At 38.3% G+C, this 19787-nt stretch overlaps 1 protein-coding gene across 2 annotated transcripts in view; it reads right to left on the bottom strand.

The window, feature by feature from the left end:
* Positions 1-15939, bottom strand: part of PEX5L (peroxisomal biogenesis factor 5 like) — a 149701-nt gene extending 133762 nt beyond the window's left edge. For both annotated transcript variants that reach the window (XM_080410057.1, XM_080410056.1), the window contains exon 1: positions 1-15939. This exon is cut by the window's left edge and continues 20883 nt beyond it. The gene's annotated coding sequence lies outside the window, so the exon portion shown is untranslated.
* Positions 15940-19787: the final 3848 nt, after the last annotated feature.

Below are 19787 nucleotides of genomic sequence, written 5' to 3' on the forward strand. Positions count from 1 at the left end.
TCCAGTAGGTTTCATAGTCCCTTGCTCTGTGAAGGATGTGACTAACACAATGACAAAGATGTTAGTTAAAATTATTAAGTTCCTAAGTGCAAGTCTATTTTCTAATCTGCCTCAGTGGTTACTTTGTTTCTGCAGAAGCATAGAAATTCAAGCCATCCTGTGTCATGAGCAAGACACTCAAGCAAGTGCAAATGTTATTGTTATCAACATTAATACAGTATTGTCACTCTGAAAATGCTATGCTAGATGCTTTAGCAAAGGGCCCAAGGAATATTACAGGGGCTAATTATGAAACCAATTGATCACAGGAAGTCCCCTCCTAATCAACTCTGTTAGAGGTTGACTAAGGCCCTGAGTTACACATGTTTATAGAATTAGCTTTTCAAACCTGGAGGCATGAGAAATCCAGCATCCTGTTTAACACAAACTAGAGAACCTCATTTAATAATTCCTGCATGAAACCTACAACTATTTAAATACAAATGTATATTATTAAAGCCATACAGATCCTTGAAAATGACAGGAAGAAGAGGAAACCAACTGCAGTTTTTGACTTGCAGGATAACTGTGAGCCATCAGGCTCATGCAGACATGAAACAAAGTAAATAACAACCTGAGATGTGTGTCGGGCAAGAAATTTCCAGTGGAACTGTGAAAGAAATTTTCAATATCATTTTATGAGGCATTAGAGAGATTTAATTTGGAAAATTGTGACTAATTCTCATTACTCAGGTAAAGAAAGATGACTGCAAGGCAATAGAAGTCTGTTTTTAAGAGGAAGCCAAAATAATAGAGCAAAATGAAGATAAAATTAACTATTACCATGGTTATAACTGAAGCTGCTTTGGACTGCTGTTTGTCTTGGTGTTGCAGTATTAAAGCACTGTGAAAGAACTGCCCTTTGCTAAAGTCAGTGGCATTGCCAGCCAAGCCGCAAAACAGTATGTACAGAGATGTGAGCTACATACAAATACATTTTGCCAGTATTTTTTCAGGTTTATAATGGATATGTACATCACTGATTATATTACTGTCCCCTTCTAAATTTCTGATTTACCTTCAACCATTTCCTTGAAGTAATCAGTCCTTAAATAAATGCAATATACTTCATTATTTTTCACACAAATGAATATGCACAGAACAGGTTCACACACTGTCCAAATCATGCAATACCTCTGCAGCAGAAGACTCAGCATTGGCAGGATGTTAAAACAGCTCACTACTCAGTAGCTCCTTTTTTTGACAAAAGGATTGGGTTTGAGGACTTCTAAACAGCCTAAATTTTTCTGAATGCAGACTAAGTTTGAAAATCTATAGTCTCTTAAACTTTCCAGTTCTTGGTTTCCTTGTCAGTTAAATGGAGTTAAAATTTATGACATATTTTCTGGCTCCGGTGGGTCTTCACTTTTACTCAGAATTAGACAGGTTCTGGACAAGACCAAATTATTAATTTTTCAAAAGAAGAAGTAACTGCCAAGTATTATTAATTTTATTTCTCTGCAGTATTTGTAAAAGTTATTTTTCATAATTCTGAATTAGAATCTCTTTTCATATAGAAAAGCTATGCAGGAGACAGAAGTAATGACATATTGCACACACATACCTTCTTAATGTATGCAAATTATTGTGTTTTTAGAAATTACACACAGAAACTGCAATCCTACAAAAACCTGTACATTAAAATGAAAGAAAATTACTTTAAAACTGCCTTGTTCATTCAGCATTTATCTTTCTACCACACAAGAAAGTAAAAGAAATTGAGAAAAGCCTGAAGCATCAGCAGAACTTCTTATCATAACAAATGATCCAACTGCTTGTGAGATGCTAGTTCTGAAAATCAATGAATAGTGACAGTATCTTTTAAGAAGATTGCACTTAATATTAAATTTTCTTATCTTCCTAAGGACCAAATCCTGGCTCTTGGTAAAATCACTGGGAGTTGCATTAATGCCTCTAATGAGAGCATGATCAAACCTCAAGAGCCTAATTTGAAAACGTATTAGCTTTTGAGCATTACCAAGGACAAGTTCAAATTAGCTGCATCACACTGTGGAATAAAAATCTGTACTTGTGTTTATCTCTTTGTGCCTGTGCATGCTATATCTGTAAAGGAATATTAAATGTTATAAAAAAAAAATACGATGTTTTGAATGAGTAGTAGTGCAAAAAGGTAACAGATCTTGAAACCAAAGGGAACTGGTTAGGCAATCAGTTAAACTCTCTGTTTGCATCCCATAGCTTTTTGTCATTTTTAACAGGCAAATGTGCCACAGCGCAGTTTATTGTTGCTTTTACACAAAATTACCATTTTTAGAAGCCATGCTTTTGATGTGATACACCTTGAGTTTATGGGAGGAAGATGTGTGTCTGGATTCTGTTCTTATGGCTTCTCTATGCATGGCTAAAATAATCTGGGTTCACTTTCAGATTCTACTAAATTCAAAGAACTATCTTCATATAGTTGTGTATATATATATATGACAATAAATTAATTGCTGTGTATTCAGGGGGCTCTTTTAATTCTTTGATGGGAAACCTCACCTGGCTTGGACACAGACAGGCTTGACAGACTGAGAACTACTTGATTGCATGGGCATTGGTGCATGGCTGTTCTTGGTGGAGTAGTTTGGCTGTTTAATTCCTGTGTTCCTACAAGGACATTACAAACCAGTGCTATATGGTGCTTAGAATCGAGCCAAGAATTGCTTTTCTTCCAGCAAATCATGAGGAGCGAATCAAAGAAACAATTGTCAGTCATGTCTAGATATTTAGTCTTGACATCATATCTATCATCATGTTCTACTTTTAGCTAGTGTTTCCTGCTCTCATAGCCTTTCAGCATGTTGCAGTCTATCACTGCTGTGGTCAGCTGAATAGTAATACAGTCTTAGTGCTGTACTTTTCCCATTTGACCTTGGAATTTCAATCCACCAGGGATTCTGTTTTACTTTTTGACATGGTTAACTTTTCACTCTCATCTGAAGCTGTTTTCTTTAATGTACAGTAATTTTTTTTCTTCTGCTTCATTTTCCTTTGTAGTTAAGATACTGAGTTTACAGTATCCCAATAAATCTCTTCTACAAGTTTCTCCTGTGCCTTTTATATCAATATTTTCATTTAAAGCTAGGCATTCTCATCTTCATAACTTTCTGTTAAACTTTTTTCTGTTAAACATTTTTAAATGTTTTCTATGCCATGTTTGAAAGATGCAGTGTTCCCATGACTTCATCCCAGAAGACAGAGCAACCCAAACCATATGTTCTTTTGCTCCAGCTTTCTATAATACCCTAGTTTGAAAAGATTTCTGTCACCGGTAGGCTGATTCCTGTCTTGTTTGGGTGATGCCAAATTCATCCTGTGCAAACTCCCTCACTGAATCTGAAATGCCCTCCTTCACACCATTTTCTCATTTCTACATAGAGATTTTTCTTCCATGTTTGTCCCCATATGAGGTACTGGGAGCATTTCAGGAACTCCTACGATAGAAATTCCTTATCTTTACTTTCCTGCCTAACACCCTAAATTTAGCCACTGGAGCCTGTCTTTTAGTCTTCCTTATAAAATTGACATCCACAGGGCCTGTGACCCTTCTAGCCTCTCCAGCATTTCCTAGGATCCAGTCCTGATGCCTGCTGAGGTATCACACCCCAGCTCAGGCCCCCACCTTGCGTGGGTTTTTTGCTGAGCACTCACTGTGTCTAGTCCAGTCACAGTTCATTAAAATAAGCCTAATGAAAGTGTGCAATTGTTTCAATAAAGTAATCACTTTTTAGATCTCAGAAACCAGCTCAAGTGAGCTGTGTAGTTCCAGCCTTCTTAAGAAATGAGCTGTTTGCTGACAGTTTTCTAGGCTAAGGTATGTGATGACTCCTTTGGAGTAGTGCATTGTGCACTTTTGTTAAGATTAAATATACTGAACCGGAAAAAAACTTTTCCATGAAGACAGTGTTCCTTGCAGCCATGGAGGAATCATACAGATATTTCTTTGTGTGAACTGCTGTAGAGTGAAGGTTTCTATTTTGTCTTCATTTCACATGTGCCTGGTGTTATATAAGCAAGATCTATTTTAAAAAGCCTACAACATTTTAATATGCAGTACGACATAGAAGAAATACAGAATGATTAAAGAGGGATCACTGTTTTGTAAACAAGTTGTGAGTATCATTACAGCCTTTGCAGTAATTAAAAGGTTATATTGCTATACAGACTTGTAGGATGGATACTGTTACATAAGGAGGAACTGCTTCATGCTTTCACTCTGTTTGTCAGTCTGTGTATTTCCTCTGTTACTGGATCTGTACAGAACTGATAAGAATATGAACTGATTTTTCATGCTTTCAGTCTGTTTAATAGCTATTACAGGATCTCTGTGGATGAGTGCATGCCACCGTTCAGGGGTCTAGGCAAAAAGATTGCTCCTGCTGTCTTGGCTTAAGGACCATGAAATAGGCATGGATGTATGTAGTTGGTTAGTTTGCAAGCATGAAAATGCAAGTCAAAACCTGCTCTGTATTATGCATCTTCTTTTGTACTCAGAGGCTTTTTGTCATTTATAACTTCCTCCTGAGGAATGTCCCACCTGCATTTCCTTATACCTAACCATGTACCCTGAAACAAAGAAAGATGTCCAAGAAACGATGGGAATTTTAAGAGATGTTGAATAGCTTTCCAAGAACTTCTCTATATGGAGAAATCCTGCAGATGTTTAGGACTGATTTTTTTCATCAGAGCAACGTTCACATCCTATTGTGCATTTCTGAAGCTGAATATCAGAATATCTAAATCGGGCTGAACTACTGCAGCCAGTAGATATGTATGTAGAGAAACACAGTGCATGTTATCACTAACAGCAGGTTGCATTACAATCTGGCTAGTGACCCAGATGTATACAATAACTGTTTACCCGCGTACGATATGCTTGTTTCTAGTAGCTTAGTAACCAATGGAAATCAGAGATCGGAAACTGTCACTTTGAAAGAGCAGAGAGTAATTTAAATCCACCTGAGGGCTGTTTCACAGGGACTATGTGCTTCCACTCCTTTAGCAACATAATACCCAGTACACTAGACTGAAATGCCACATTACTGTCCATGTCAGTAGGAATTATGTATGCAGTAATGAGAAGTCATTGTTAAAAATCTGATTTTTAGTGTGGGCTTTTCCTTTTTTACTTTATTTTATACCCATGGACAAAGTTAAAACCTCTTCTGCATGAGTTTCAAAAGCAGGGAAGTAATATCCAGCACCAAAAGCATCATTCCAGGAGTCAGGATATTGAAGTTCCATTCCCAGCTCTGCCACCGATTTGCCGCTGTGTGATCTTGGAGAAGACATTCAGCATGATTCCAGTGAGTTCGTTCACCTGAAACAGTGGTTCTAACTCCCAGTAAAGACTGAACTAGTACTGGCATTGGAATTTAAGGCATAATTCATTTAATCCTGAAGTAGATATCTGAATCCTACTTATTTCTCACGGTGATAAAAGGGTAGTTTGGCATTAGTCTAAAGCTGTTTAAAGCTATGTGAGAGTCATATCTATCAGCTTACATAAAGTATATGACATTCACACAACATGTATGACAAGTGTCAGACACATGTGACGATCTGCTGAGTTCACAATTTTGAATCTGATGTATTTGTAGCTCTGGCTGTCTGCATTCAAAAACATCAATATATGTGGCAAAATTGCTGCAGATTAGTAACAATAGTCATGAATATCTGATAAACGTTGTTAGGAAACATCTAGCTCTGATCTCAGCACTTCAGTTAATGGTAAGTGGCACAAACAAGGAGATGGGCAGGCTGCAATGGGGAGGAAAAGCAGCATTGACTGGCTCAGGGCAGGAATACTTTGTGCTGCTGTTGCTGCCCAGACTCTTAGACTCAGACTGGCCTTAGATTTCTGTGCCTCAGTTTGTCATGTTTAAATGGAGGTGGTTTTACTTTTCTGTATCAGTGAGTGGCTGGAATGGTGAATAAAGACTGTAAGGTGTTGTCTGAAGGCAAATGATTACCATACATAACAGATATACTGCTATTTATGGCTGCAGTTCAGTTCAACAGCTGCGTGTGTGAGAGCTGTTACACTTCGTAGACTCATGGAACCGCTTAGGTTGGAAAAAGAGACTTTTAAGATTATTGAGTCCAACTGCTAACTTAGCACTGCCAAGGCCACCACTAAACCCTGTCACTAAGTCCCACATCTGCAGGTCTTTTAAATACCTCCAGGGGCGGTGACTCAACACTTCCCTAGGCAGCCTGCTCCAATGCTACCCAGGGAAGTGGTTGAGTCACCACAGAGCTCCTTTTACCCCGACAGAATCGGTATGGCCTTAGAGTTGAACAGTATTTACCTCATGATACAATTAAAAATAATGGGGTTTTTCCCTATGAACACTGAACAGCAACTTCTAAAGCAAATTAGCAGCTAGATGAGTAAGATTCTGATGTTCTGCAATTACTGGCAAATTACAGAGACAACATGAGTAGGAAGACACATGGAAGCATGGCAGGAGTTGTTTCAACTTGCTGAGGTTGTACTACTGGCCAAAGCATAGTCATGGCCCCACAGCCAGTTCTGAACAAACAACAACTTCATTCAGCAGTTAAAGTCAAAAAAGGAGTTCTGAAAAGTCTTTTCATTAGAAGAAAATACCTTTTATGGGCTTGAGCTCTTTTAAAGGCAGTTTAGAAACTCTAAACACATTAACATTCACAGAAACGGAGTGCCTCCACTTTTAGGGCAGCTTTGGTTGTCTCAGCTATAAACCTCATCTGTACACTTAGTCACTTGAACTTGTTCTCCTGCTGCTTTGCGTTAGTGAAACCCGTTGTGAGGAACAGTCTCCTGAAAATAGCTCTTTGCAACAACCATCAGTTAGCATCAGTTTTATTCTTCACATCATTTAATCTTATCAAAATCATATATAAAGGGGTGCCCGCTATCAGTTTAGCTCAATAGTCCCTAGTACTGTATGCCAAGAGGCACTGGGCTGTCAAAGCTAATAGATGCTTCGTGAGAAATAAAGAAGTAATAATATTGCAGTGGGGAAATTGAAGTACAGAGATTCAGTGGAGGTAGAGTCTGGGCGTTCTTCACACTATTAATTACAATTTAAGTATTAATAGCATAGTTTTTGTCATTCCTAGATACCTCAGACAAGAACAGGACATATTTTGATGAGGTGTTGTAAATCAATGTCTTCAACTGTTTAACGTTCAAGGTAGCTGGACAGAAGATGGGAAAAGGAAGTATTGACTCCATTCTAGAGGGGAACTGAGGCACAAAATTTAAAGTAGATGCCCAAGATCACTCAGGAACTTTGTGGGAGAGTCAGAAGTAGAGTTCACACATGCTTAGGCTCCAAGCTAACAAGACCACTATTCTTTTTCTATGTGGCATGCATGGAGTCTTATCATTGTACCCTGTGGATGTCGCATCCTCACTCAGGTATTTTATTCCCTGAGGCTTTTCTGCACCTCCTGTTCACTGACACTTAGGAGAACAGGATTTCTAAAGAAGCCACAGAGCAAAGTGGGCTCTCTAAACACTGCATCCATTTTGATTTTCATTCTTCTAGCTGTGTCAAAAGTGTTTTGGGATCAACTTGTCTCCTGAAAAAGAGCACAAAAGCACAATGTGTCTGTATTTTGGATGCATACTGAATACTTATGTCCAGATCACAGTGGTATGTATCAGGGGGATTAAAAGCTGCCAATCAGCTTTTGTTGATTCTATACAAAGGGTATGGAAAAGACAAGGAAAGCGGCAGGAAAGTCCTGGACATCAAACTTGAGTGCGTAAGTGTATATATGGAATCTGTCCAGAACATGTTTGTGACAAGAACACTAACTGGTTAAACTTCTCAAAGGGAAAAAGAACACTACAGTCTTAATTTCCCAGTGCCTGGCCAGTGCTGTAACATACTTCATCTCTAAAAAATTTTACTGATGTTGCAGAAACAGTTATTTTGTTTTATTGAGATGTAATAATTGTTGGACATTTACATCCTTTATCATAAAGGACAATAAGCAGTCAATTTTATTAATGCACAATAGATGGAATCTGCCATGAAATCTGAATAGTTGTTCTCTGCACTCATTTTGTCCAATTTTAAATGGGTACAGAAGATCTATGGCAACAGAGAATCTCAGATCGGATGTTTACATTATTGAATATGGATGTATTGTGAAAACGACTTCCAAACTGATTATCAAATGAGTGCAATATGATTGGTAATCTTTTATGAGCGTCTGTGATTTCAGAATACAGTTCCCAAATAGCCATCATCCCCCAGTTGTTCTGGGGAAAACTGCTTCAAAAAATAGGAACTCCGATTCAAGGCTTGTCTTCCCCAGATTCATCTGTTCTGATTTTATGTCTTGTATCACTGAAATCCACTGTGGCACAGCTTGTCCCATAAGGCCTGTATAATGAAAATAAGGAAAGTTTCCACAATCTCATAATTTCCCAAATTTATAGGGACTTTGCCACTTGTGTGGCATATGAATATTCAGGTCTCTTCCCCAATGTGTCAGAATATGCTATGAATAATTTATAGCTTTAGACTAAAGACTTGTCCTTTCAGCTTTGGAAACATATGCATCAAGCACCGAGTACTCTGTTTCCTGCTATTGAAACTGTACCCCAAATATTATTTACTCTGAATTGCCATCTTAACCAAGGAGGCCCAGGACACCAACATATACATGTACTTGGTGGTGATATACAGTGGGTGTTAAAAGGGAATTTAATACTATGCATAAATTGTTATCTGCAAAACCAGTATCCTTCCTATGCTTAGTCTCTGCAGCAAAAAATTTGCAAAGCTGTAATTTATCCAGCATGCTGAAACTTGGCTCTAAAGCACATTAAGCTACATGTGAAATATTGTTGCTTTCTGTATGAAGTTCCAGCATTTGATTCTCTTCTATCAGAGATGAGATGGACTGTTTTATCACACCCTTTTTTATTTCTAGAAATGTGTTTCTGTTCATACACAGAAATGCCTGTCTCAAGCCATCACTGATATTTTGAGAAGGCTATTAAAGTGTGAGGTATTTGTATGCTTGTATGTATGGAAACGGCTTGGTTTTACAATTGGGCTTTAATTATAATAGGCAACTAGAAGACCAATATTCTAGTAAGGTACTGCTCAGATTAGTCTTGGCCTTTCTTGTTGCTCCTAGAGAATGTATGGGTTGTATCATATTTTAGTCTTCATTTCATTTTTACGCTAATGAAGTTTCATTTCGAAAGAATTTGTGATAGACTTGTTTACAAGGAAAAAAAAATATCTTTAGGAGAGAACTAGAACAGCCAAGGATTTTCTTCCTTTAATAATTGTAAAATAAACATTGTTATAATAATTTGTGGTGTACATAAATTAACTGAGGATCTTTAGGCCTCTTTTTGTATGTGGTTAGCTCACCTGGACTTTCAGTTGCAATATTGTATTCAACAGCACAGTGCTTGATTTTCTATTCATAGAGAAACCTGCCAGGCATTGCTGGGAACACAGTGTCTCGACATCCTAGTGAACGTTTGTTTAGTTGAAGCCCCAAACACTGACGTCAGGTGACTCAAAGACAGTCTGTTTTCATTTAAAAAAGAAGTAAGTTGAATAAGGATCAAGCCTTAATGGTATCATTCAAAACATTCAGAGTGTGAACAGAGCCTAACCTGAAGGCTCAGAACCCACAAGTTAATAGATAAAAATTATAACCATAATCTTTTTATCTTGACATTCTTGGGTTGTGGCTCAGTTCACATGGCTAAGGGTTCTGAACTGTTGCAGCAGTAAGTGGCTCTGCAGTGTACATAGACGCTGTGCAGGGACTGACTCCACGTGGGGTCTGTACATGGACAGAAGAGGCAGGGTAGCGATGGCCAAGCCAACCTGTCTGGATATCACATGCAGAAATCAAGCTTAATGGCGCTTCATGCAGGGAGTGCATTTAATCCCAGATTAGAGTACATGAAGAAAAAAGCTGGACACAGTGATAACATGCCAGGCTTTTAACAGAAAAGTTGTTCCCCTGGGCATGTTACTGAAACTGGGAGAGACCATGATGCAGCTGGAGCCTTCAAGAAGGATTTCAGTTGATGTTGCTGGACTTTATCCCTTTGAGCATGTGGTAGCAGCGGGAAGTAGCCCCTGAGCAACTGGCTGTGGTTCTTGCAGGAGGTGCAGCTCTAGCTGCCAGATGCTGCTGTGGAAACCAAGGGTTGAACCTGATAAGTCCTCTGGCTTCACTGTCCTCTTCTATCCCACTGAGCATCTAATTCAGATGGAGAAGCCAGGAAGGGCAGGGTAGACATGCCACAGCCACGCATCTTGGCTTGAGCAAAAGAACAGGGGAAGTTGCAAGAAGAGAGAGATACATAATCTTAGAGGTTTTGGAACAATTTTACCAGAACTGAGAAAGGAGCACAAGGCTTGTGTGGGAAACCTCTGACACATATCCAAATGGAGATGTTTGGAGGATCACAGCAGTTTCCTTTGGAGTTACCCACAGAATCTGAAGATTGGCTGTTTTCTGCTATGTTCATGTTCTTTTTTTATCTTTCTGCTCTCTGCTTAGGAACTTTTTTTTTACTATATACTTCCCCCTTCTCCCTGATTCTCCTCAGATTTGCAGTTTATCTGTTTTAAAGTGCTAAATTAGGATGAAAATGCTGCAGGATAATGTAGATTAATGAAACTGATGCAGGTATGAGAGGCTCCGTGGTCTGCACCAAGGATAAGGAACAGTTTGGTGAAGAGGAGGAAACCAGTGTTTAATCTGACATAAGGAAATAATTTCAGTTTGATTTGTATATTATCCAATCTGAAGCCCTACAAAAATATAAAGGAAACATAAATTATATATATATTTATATATAATTAATGGATTTGTTCATTGTTTCCAAATTGATTATTGGCTCTCCAGTTGAGATCAACTGTATTTCATTTACTGGAATAACATATCTGACAAAGAAAGAAAACAGAACAATGACTTTGAGACTTGAAAACACCTGCACAGGTAACTTTTCTCTATATTATTATACAGAAATATCTTGCTTTCTTACCTATAAGATTGATCTGAGGCAGGTGTTACCTACCTACCAGAGTAAGGAGTGGAAAACTCATTGCATGCCTAAATGTTCATTTTCTTTCCATTTTATGCATTGAATGAGGTAATTTAGGTTAAAAACTCTGTAAACGATAGGTCGCAGCCAATGAGGAAAGGTTTCCCTGTGTGAGATTTTCTGTAGGCTGAAGATCAGTTTGCCTGTTCTCAGCTGCGTGTTTTTGAGATGGATCAGAACTGCCATCTTTTGCAACCCATAACATTTACAGTGACTGCGCTTGTCTGCTTCGTGGCCGTGGGAGGTACCACCGTTGGCAGTGGTAACCGACAGCAGGGCCTGAGAGCATCTGCAGGAGGGTAGGCAAAGCTGGCAAGCAACAGCCTGCTTCAAGCCAACTTGTACCAACAGGGAAAGACTGTTCTGTGTCAGATTCAAACCGCAGGAGGCAGTGCCTTCCCTTAGGACCTTTCCTTACTAACCGACTTAGATGGTGCTCAAATACAGAACTTCTACCCTCAGACTACTACTTCTCTTTCCAGAAATGTATGTGCTTCGTAGATACTTTATTAACTAATAACTAATCTCATATTACAGCCTCTCAAATTATCAAATAATGCACATTTTGAGACAAAGTTGTTTACTTAAATTTTTATAATATTGACTGGTTATGAATAAAACTAACAAAATTTCTAAATAAGTTATTTATCTGTAGAATTCTAGTTTCAAACTCCAATATTGTAGAGCTATTGGTGTTTTCTGAAACAATTATATTTATGCTTTTAACAGAGAATAAGTAATCTGTGTAATCTGAACCTCAGCCAGGACTCAGTAAATTCTGTTACGAAGAAGAATCTCTTTTGCTTCCCTTGAGGCAAGAGATCAAAACATTTTCTGATGTGGTGGATCACAATAACAAACCAGCTTCTTTATCTTTTTGCTTCACATACTACAAGGCACTTGTAAGAGAGGGAAGGCAGGGCAAGGAGGGAACATATAAAGTGAATGAACACAATTATTTCAGAAAATAGATTTGAAACTTCAACAAAAGCCTGACCAGGCCAAAAGCTGTTGAATGAAATGTATGAGTGGTTAGATCTGCAACTGGAGCAAGTTGTCATAGGTCAATTTTCATTTCAGTAGGCCTATGGCAAATTATCCCAGTTGGGGTGGTAGCCCTAGAAACTTCACTTCCCTTAAGTTTCTATACTAGCAGGTTTCTCTGCATTGGTCCACCATAATCTGAAACTGGACAGAACTAATTTAAACTATTATGTCACATAAAAAGAATGTTTATTTTCCTTATGTCTCCCACAGGCACATCTCACTAAAAACCTCTAGATTTGTCTGTATCCAACGAGTAAAATTTTACTTTTTCTTCAACGTTGGTGTAACTGAATGGAGTCATTCAAAGTTCTGCTGGTGTAGCTGAAAGCAGAATGCATCCATCAGACTTGTTGGTCCCCTACGGGTCTCCTTGTACTAGCAGGAAATAAGATCAAAATGGTGAAATGAAGGCAAATAAGCCTGTCTGTCAACTTAATGATAGATGTCATGCATACTTGAGAACCAGACCTCAAGCTCTCATTCTTTTTACTGCTGCTGTCTTTAATTATGGTTGTAAGACAGATGGAAAGATCATTGTGCAGGTTTTATTTCAGAGGTTCACGCCATGGTAGCTTTTCTGCCAAGGGTAATCAATTGCATTAAGGAATTTGCCAGAAAGAACAAATCTGTCTTATTTATAGTTAGCTAAGTTCTAATTATTTCTCCTAAATGGGCAGTCAGATAATAATGTGTAAACATAAAGCAAGCATAGAACGGCAATTACTACACAGTGGATAGCTTCTCCCAAGCTGTATAATATTTTCAAGCTTTAGCATGTCACAATACAAAACCACTCGAATTGGTCAGACCACAAACCTGTCTAAAGTTTTAATCATCCATTTTCCCTATCACGCAAAGAAATGGTGGGTTCCTTTTCTGCACAGTTAAGTCAGGCACCTTCTGACATGGGAAATGGATCCCCAGTGCACAGATCTGGTACTAATAAATGTGAAAACAAACCCTAAATTGTGTCTTCAACCCTTGATGGGATTAATACACCAAAGCACAAGCAAAACATAATTAATACGGGAAAAGATATTTCTAGTTAAAGAAAGCTGGCTGAAACACCTCATGTACCTTGTGTGCCAAGCTCTTAGCGTGGTTTTGTAAAACATGTTGCATTGGAAAATTGATGAACACTTGAAAAACTCATCTCATTTTCAGCTGATTTCTCCTAAAACTTGGTCTCACTGATTACAATTGTGATGGTCCATGCTGCGATCAGCTAGATGACTCTGTGTGTTGCCTATGCAGTCTCTCCCTGTTGCTAGAAATGGGCAAAGCTGTCTGTCTTTCTGGATTTCACATGAATGGAATGAGAAGTATGTCACTAAACTTTTGCAGTAGATTTTAGTGGTAGAAGATTAAATTAAAAGAGTTAAAAACATGGTTATTGGGGCTGCTCAATAAAAATGTGCACAAATACAGCAGAGGTACCTTTACATGGTCCTCCTGCCACAGCAACTCTTTCTCTTCCAGTGTGCAAAGGCACAAGGAGGGTAGCAGCAGCTGGAGTAGATCTAAGGTTGCATAGTTAGTGGTCAAGACAAATGGAGGAAGAGATCTCAGGTTGCTCGTTGTGGGAGTTGTGTGAGAGCCACCATCTGTGTTCCTTCAGCTGTTGCTTACAGCCTGCTCCTTCCAGAGCCTTAGGTATAAGTATGCCTGCAGGTGGAGCTGAGAAGCCCTTTTTATTGTTCGCCAGCTTTCAGGTCCTTCAATGCCATCCTCACCAAATGTAGGCTCACAAAACAGACTTGTAAATGCCTTTCCAGTGCAGTGAAATGTCCATCATGAAGATTCTTGAAAGTAATCTCCTTATAGTTCTTGGAACTGAGAAAAAGTGACAGCTGCATGCATTTAAATTCCTGTCATAAGAGGTGGAAAGGAAGTAAATGGTAAAACCTTAGTAATACCAATACATTCATTTATACTGTAATAATGACATAAATAAGCCTCCTCAAAGGATTTAGGGCAGGTAGCTGGAAAAACATTCTGTCATCTACCTTTGATGAGAGCTTCAAGGCAAATAATAAATGAGCAGATGAAACTTTCTTTAGAAAGTCGTGTTTGCAAACACGTCCAAATAACTTCTTCAGTTCCTGATAGCAGTGTGCTAAAAGCAAAAGCAGATCATTAAAAATAGAGACGGTACTTCCAGATGAATAGGTCTGGCTACAAAAATCCTAAAGTTTCTTTTGAGAATTACCAATGAATAAATTAAAGTAGCTTCATTTCCAGTGAATTAAGATCATACTAATTTCCCAAACAGTGAAAACTAAAAATAAAAACCAGAAGAATGTAACTCCTTGTACTCAGTTTCCTGCAAATTCTGTCCCCAAAGTGCTTTTGCAAGTTAAAATAAATGATTGACTAGTTAAAGGCACAAAGAAAGAGATCTAGAATATATAAGTGGAGAAAAATAAATATATTAGATTTGAGGAAACCATGACTACACAAAATATTTAAGTATGATTTGAAAGAAATCCTGAGTTAGGTATAAAGGAAAGATGTCTTACATGTCTTGAGTTACAGAAAGGAGAAACAAATCTCTTGTCCGTGATAGCCAGATTCTTCAGTGATTTAAGACAAGATATCCCTACTAGGTGATGCAGTATACAGTGTTGTGGTGATTCAAGCTGTGCTATACAATGATTTTACTGTAGCTTTAGGCAGACTCTCAGACACATCCAAATAATAATAGCCAGAGGACAGCCCAGGAATAGCCTTAAAACTGCTCTCATTTCCTCCTGGTTGAGCTCTGAGAGACTGCACAGTTTCAATTTCTGAAACCTGAGAAAGAATTCAGGAAAGACCAGGCTAGGGGATTTTTTACAGTAGAGGATATTTTAATCACCAGCTGGAGGGCTCTAACATACTACTTGCCAGAGGCATTTATTAAAAAACTAGTTATGAATGTAGAAGATGGTATTTACAAGAAATGAAGGGATGTCATGGTTTGAGCTATTGCTGCTTTAAAAATATATCAGATTCAGAGCGAAGCAGCCCGTGAACTAATTACTTTGATAATGATGTTGTAAAAATGAACAGGAAGTTAATTATGGAGACAGTCAAATTCAAAAGGGTCAGCATAGGAAAAGGACTACATGAAAATACAAATCCATTTAGGCTGAAAAATCAACGAAGAAAATCAAATTATTCTTAGGCCAGCACCATATTTTAAGTACATGAGGAATTTGATTGCAAGGGAATAACCCCAGCATGTAAAATCAGGTATGCAGCTAAGCATCTTCCTGGCTTGGGTCTTGCAGAAATACAGTGCCATAAGATAAGCTTCAAAATACTTAGACTTTAGCTGGTAGATCAAAAGCTGTTTACTGAGTTAACTATGCTAACAGAAGGTGGAAGGTTTTCAGAAAATAAGTATTCCAAAGGGCAATATTGTTGAGTTGTCATTACAAAATTTAGTCCTGAGCCTTTTATTTGTATTCTAGAAATCTTCCATTGGAAGTAAGGGACATGGCTGCTCTACAAGAACAGTAGAATCAAGCTTCTGGTTTGAGCTGATCATGAGAGAGACTGAGAGAAAATTTCCTGTATGAGTTCTTAGCTCTGTCTTCAGTCAACAGATATTATTCTCCTGCTTTGGAAATTGTTATTATTATATCTTATATATTATTACGTATAATAGAACATGTTCTTAGTTCTGCTTCTGTGGTTTCAGACTCATCCTGCTGGAATCACAGCAGTATATTAGACCTGTATTTGCAACAGAATATTTTTAATTTATATAGACACATATTTACTGCTATGCTGAGTAAAATCCTTGTTCCATTAAAATTACAGAGAATTTTGTAAGCACTTTTAATTGGATCAGGATCCTTTCCCATGTTACTTCTGTAGAAATTTATGGAATACCCAGATGATCCAAGTTTCTTTACAGTGTGGAACTGAAAGCCAAACACTTCATCCATTTCAGGACTAAGGAAATGTGTTCTCCTTACTAAAAAAATATTTCCCATTCTATTGATGATTCTATTTTAGTACAAAAAGCTTGTTTTTATTTCATATATGAAATGGGTTTATTTGCAATTTGAGTTCACATAGGGTTGCTGTAAGCCCCTGAGCATCTCTGTGAATGATTGCATTCATCAGTACAGGAGCTATATATTTCCTGGAAGCAACTTTTGCAAGAAAGATTAACCGTAAGGAAGAGTTTTGTTATTTTCACCCTTTTTATGAACTTTCATTTTATGAACAAGGCATTTGGATTAAGATATTCCTGAAAAATTACAGTCTTCCCCTTAAGATACCAAATGTCAATTAATTCAATTCAGTTAAAATGCTGATTTATGTTCTGAGAGTCATTCTTCATTTAGCTAGAAAATACTTTACTTTCTACTTTAAAGGGGAAGAAATGATTCTCAGTAAATGTTATCTCCTCCTTAAACTTTTTTAGTGATAGTATGCATTGAATGCAAGGACTGTGCAGTTATTTAATCCATTCTTTAAATGAGGTCTATCTTGTACACATATCTGTACGATGTACATGATATATTGTGAAATCATACAGTGAAAGATAAAATACATATGCATTTAAAATACAGTAACTTTTTTATGGTTGACTTCAAATTTGCAATCAGCCAAAAGTCTTGGACGCATTGCTGATGAAAACCTAATGAAAGGAATGAAATCTGAAGAATTATTTTATTATTGTGTATCAGTTTTGATATTTTCCTGTAGAGTTTAGAATGTAGGAAAAAAGTCCTAAATCCGAGCTGTGAAATAGTCCTTTCCTTCATCCTCTAACATTTTTTTCTTACAGTTAGTAAGAAAACAAGCAACCAAACTCCAAAATGTTTAATGTGTAATCCAGTCATACTTTCCTCTTCTTCTATCTGTAACCATTTTCTCCCTCTCTGTTATGCTGGTTTTGAAGGGTGCCTTTTTTTGTCTCCGGCATGTTCACATCCTGATTTTGTTTGTTTATTAAAATCTCTGCTTAAAGCAGGGAATACTGTTTAGCATCACTGTGTACTAACCCAACCTCCTCAAATACTGTCTGCTGCAATCTGAGACATTATGCAGGAGGGCCTGAAATCACTACATTACAAAGGAGTGGATCATTCTTAGTGCCTTTTTAGAAGTTCCTCTGATCTTTTTTCTTTGGGACATGAGAATGTCCAATTCTGTCTTATATCTTTCCCCACCCCTGCTGACATAGGGGATGCTGTCCTTGTTTACAGAGGACTGAATGCAAAGCCATCTGTTTAGTTTGGGGACACAACGCTTACCATGTACCCACTTGTTTCTATTCATTTTGGTTTCTCTGTGCTGTCATTTTCTGGTATGTGTGAGAAAGCTGTGATTACTGGATTTATTCATCAAGAAATATGCAGAGAGCTTGTTTTTCTCATGTGCTCTGGTATTTACAAGTACCACTTATATATGTCATAGCATCATGGAATATCTGGAGTTGGATGGGACCTGTAAGGATCAATACATCATAAGGATATATTGTCGTTCCTTTATTTCCTGTGTATGCTTTCTTGAACAACACACTTAAATGTATGACTTCAAAATGTATTGTAGGTTCTTTATGGGAAATTGAAGACTGTGAATATAAATTTCTAATTGGATTTAAAAACATAGACATATTTCATCACTCATTTGAATTCTACCCAGGCCATTAGTGGATAGAAACTGTTTAGAGTCCCTTGCACCATGAGCTTTGGCAGTTTGGCCCAGGTCTCACAAATACCTTGTTCAGAGAGCATCGCTGATCTGAGATCCTCCTGCTCATTGACTCAGCGGGGAGGTCAGGTGGGCACTCAGCATCTCTCACACGCACCGTGTATCCAGACACACACGTGGCAAAGACAGGACACAAAGACAGCAACTGACTGAGCTTGAAAATGCTGTAGGTAGGGAGTTCAGCACCCTCTTTACTGTCTGTTTTTCTTTTCTAAATCATGTTGGAGTTAGATTTGCATGCTGATGAGTAAGATAACTGAAAACTTCATTAACTTATAGGGACAGAAAATCACACCAGATTGTTTAACTCAATTAATCAGAAGTAATTCTCACAACAGATTGAAGAGTATCAGAACAAAAAAGTGTGTCCTCCCCACATGTATCTTCCTGCAGTGCAGCATGCAGATGATCATCTCTAAATCTCAAATCTTGAACTGTCAGAGAACCCAGAATGACTTAGGAAGACCCACGTCTACCAGCCACTGTAGTCATTGCACGGCAGCTGCCAAGGCTGAGCCCATCAGTGCAGCAGCTGTTCCCAAGCCCTCAAAGAGGGAGCTAAAAACTGAGTGATAGCCTTCCTCAGTGCTGTGCTCTGGACTTTACAGCATTTGCAAGAAGTTCCTTCCTTCCTCCTCCCACAGCTCTCAGAATGCAAAATCATCTCCAAAGAGGGAAAGCACACCTCTGCATGACATAGCTGAGTATTTTCCCTTTCTTTCAGGCTGTCACTAAAAGCCCATCAACAATTACAAAATTGTATCTTTTTTTGGTTATGGGTATATATCAAAGACTTCACCGGTAACTGCACAGTCTGTGCACATTGGTGGACTTTGTTTCCAGCATATAAGGAAGTCAAGTGTTAAATATTTTTACCAAAGAGATGAAGGCATTCTGTGGACTGAGAGCACCTAGATCAGGTGCTATGAGGATATCTCACAAAAGAAAGAGATACATAGCAGGGAAAAACCTTGTGCTGTTTAGATATGACAATTTGCACACACCAAGTGAGATCTCATTTCTCCTTTTCCCTGGCGTTTGTGGCAGCAGCTCTGAATGGAACTTCCTACAATCTGATGCAGAAACACTTTGCTGGGGAAATAGGTGTTCTAATCTCTGTTTAAAATTAGTATTAGGGCTGCATGCCCTTGGTTGCTCCTCTGGCAGTTGTTGAGGCTTAGGGGATTGATTTCTCAGCTGGTGAGCAGGCAGCTGTAGAGAAGACATTGATCTCTGTAAAGCTGGTCACATTATGTCCTAGGACAATAAGCAGCTTAATTCAGGTTTTCAGAGGTATCTATGAATGAAGCTGCGGTCTGTGTCGCTACTGCCCCTGCTATCAGTTATGCTGTACAGAGGGTGAATTTCTGACCTCTCTTTTTATCTCCAAGATTTTGATATATCTTGGAAAAACAGGCCTTGTAATCTGTATTTGTAGAGAATTTTTATTTTTAGCTTAGCTTTCTATGCAGCCCCTCCTTTTTTCCTTCTCCCCTCCCCCCCCCCCCCCCCGCACTTCTTGCCTAAGTGCTATTAGTGTGTATGAATGTGGATGTGAGTGAATAAGAGGGCATGACATAGATGACAGATAATTAAATAATTGCTGTCTCTCCCCTCCCCTCTCTCCTCTCTTCTCCAAATGTTTTCTAAAACAGCATTAACATGATAATGTACATTTATTCTCTTATCCTGCCTGTTCAGTGGAGCCTTTGGGGTGTGGGGGGTGGATTTTCTTGTTTTGGTGTATAGACTTTCTTGTATTCCGTATATTAATGCTACAGAAGGCAACCTAGACCAAGTACATCATTCCTATGAGCAGAGAGGACTAGGGTTGATCAGTGCCCTGACTCTGGTATACTTTTTATATGTGCTTTTAAGGGCAAACCTATGAGTC

Source organism: Falco punctatus (assembly GCF_963210335.1).
Source record: "Falco punctatus genome assembly, chromosome: 13".
NCBI classification, from domain to species: domain Eukaryota; kingdom Metazoa; phylum Chordata; class Aves; order Falconiformes; family Falconidae; genus Falco; species Falco punctatus.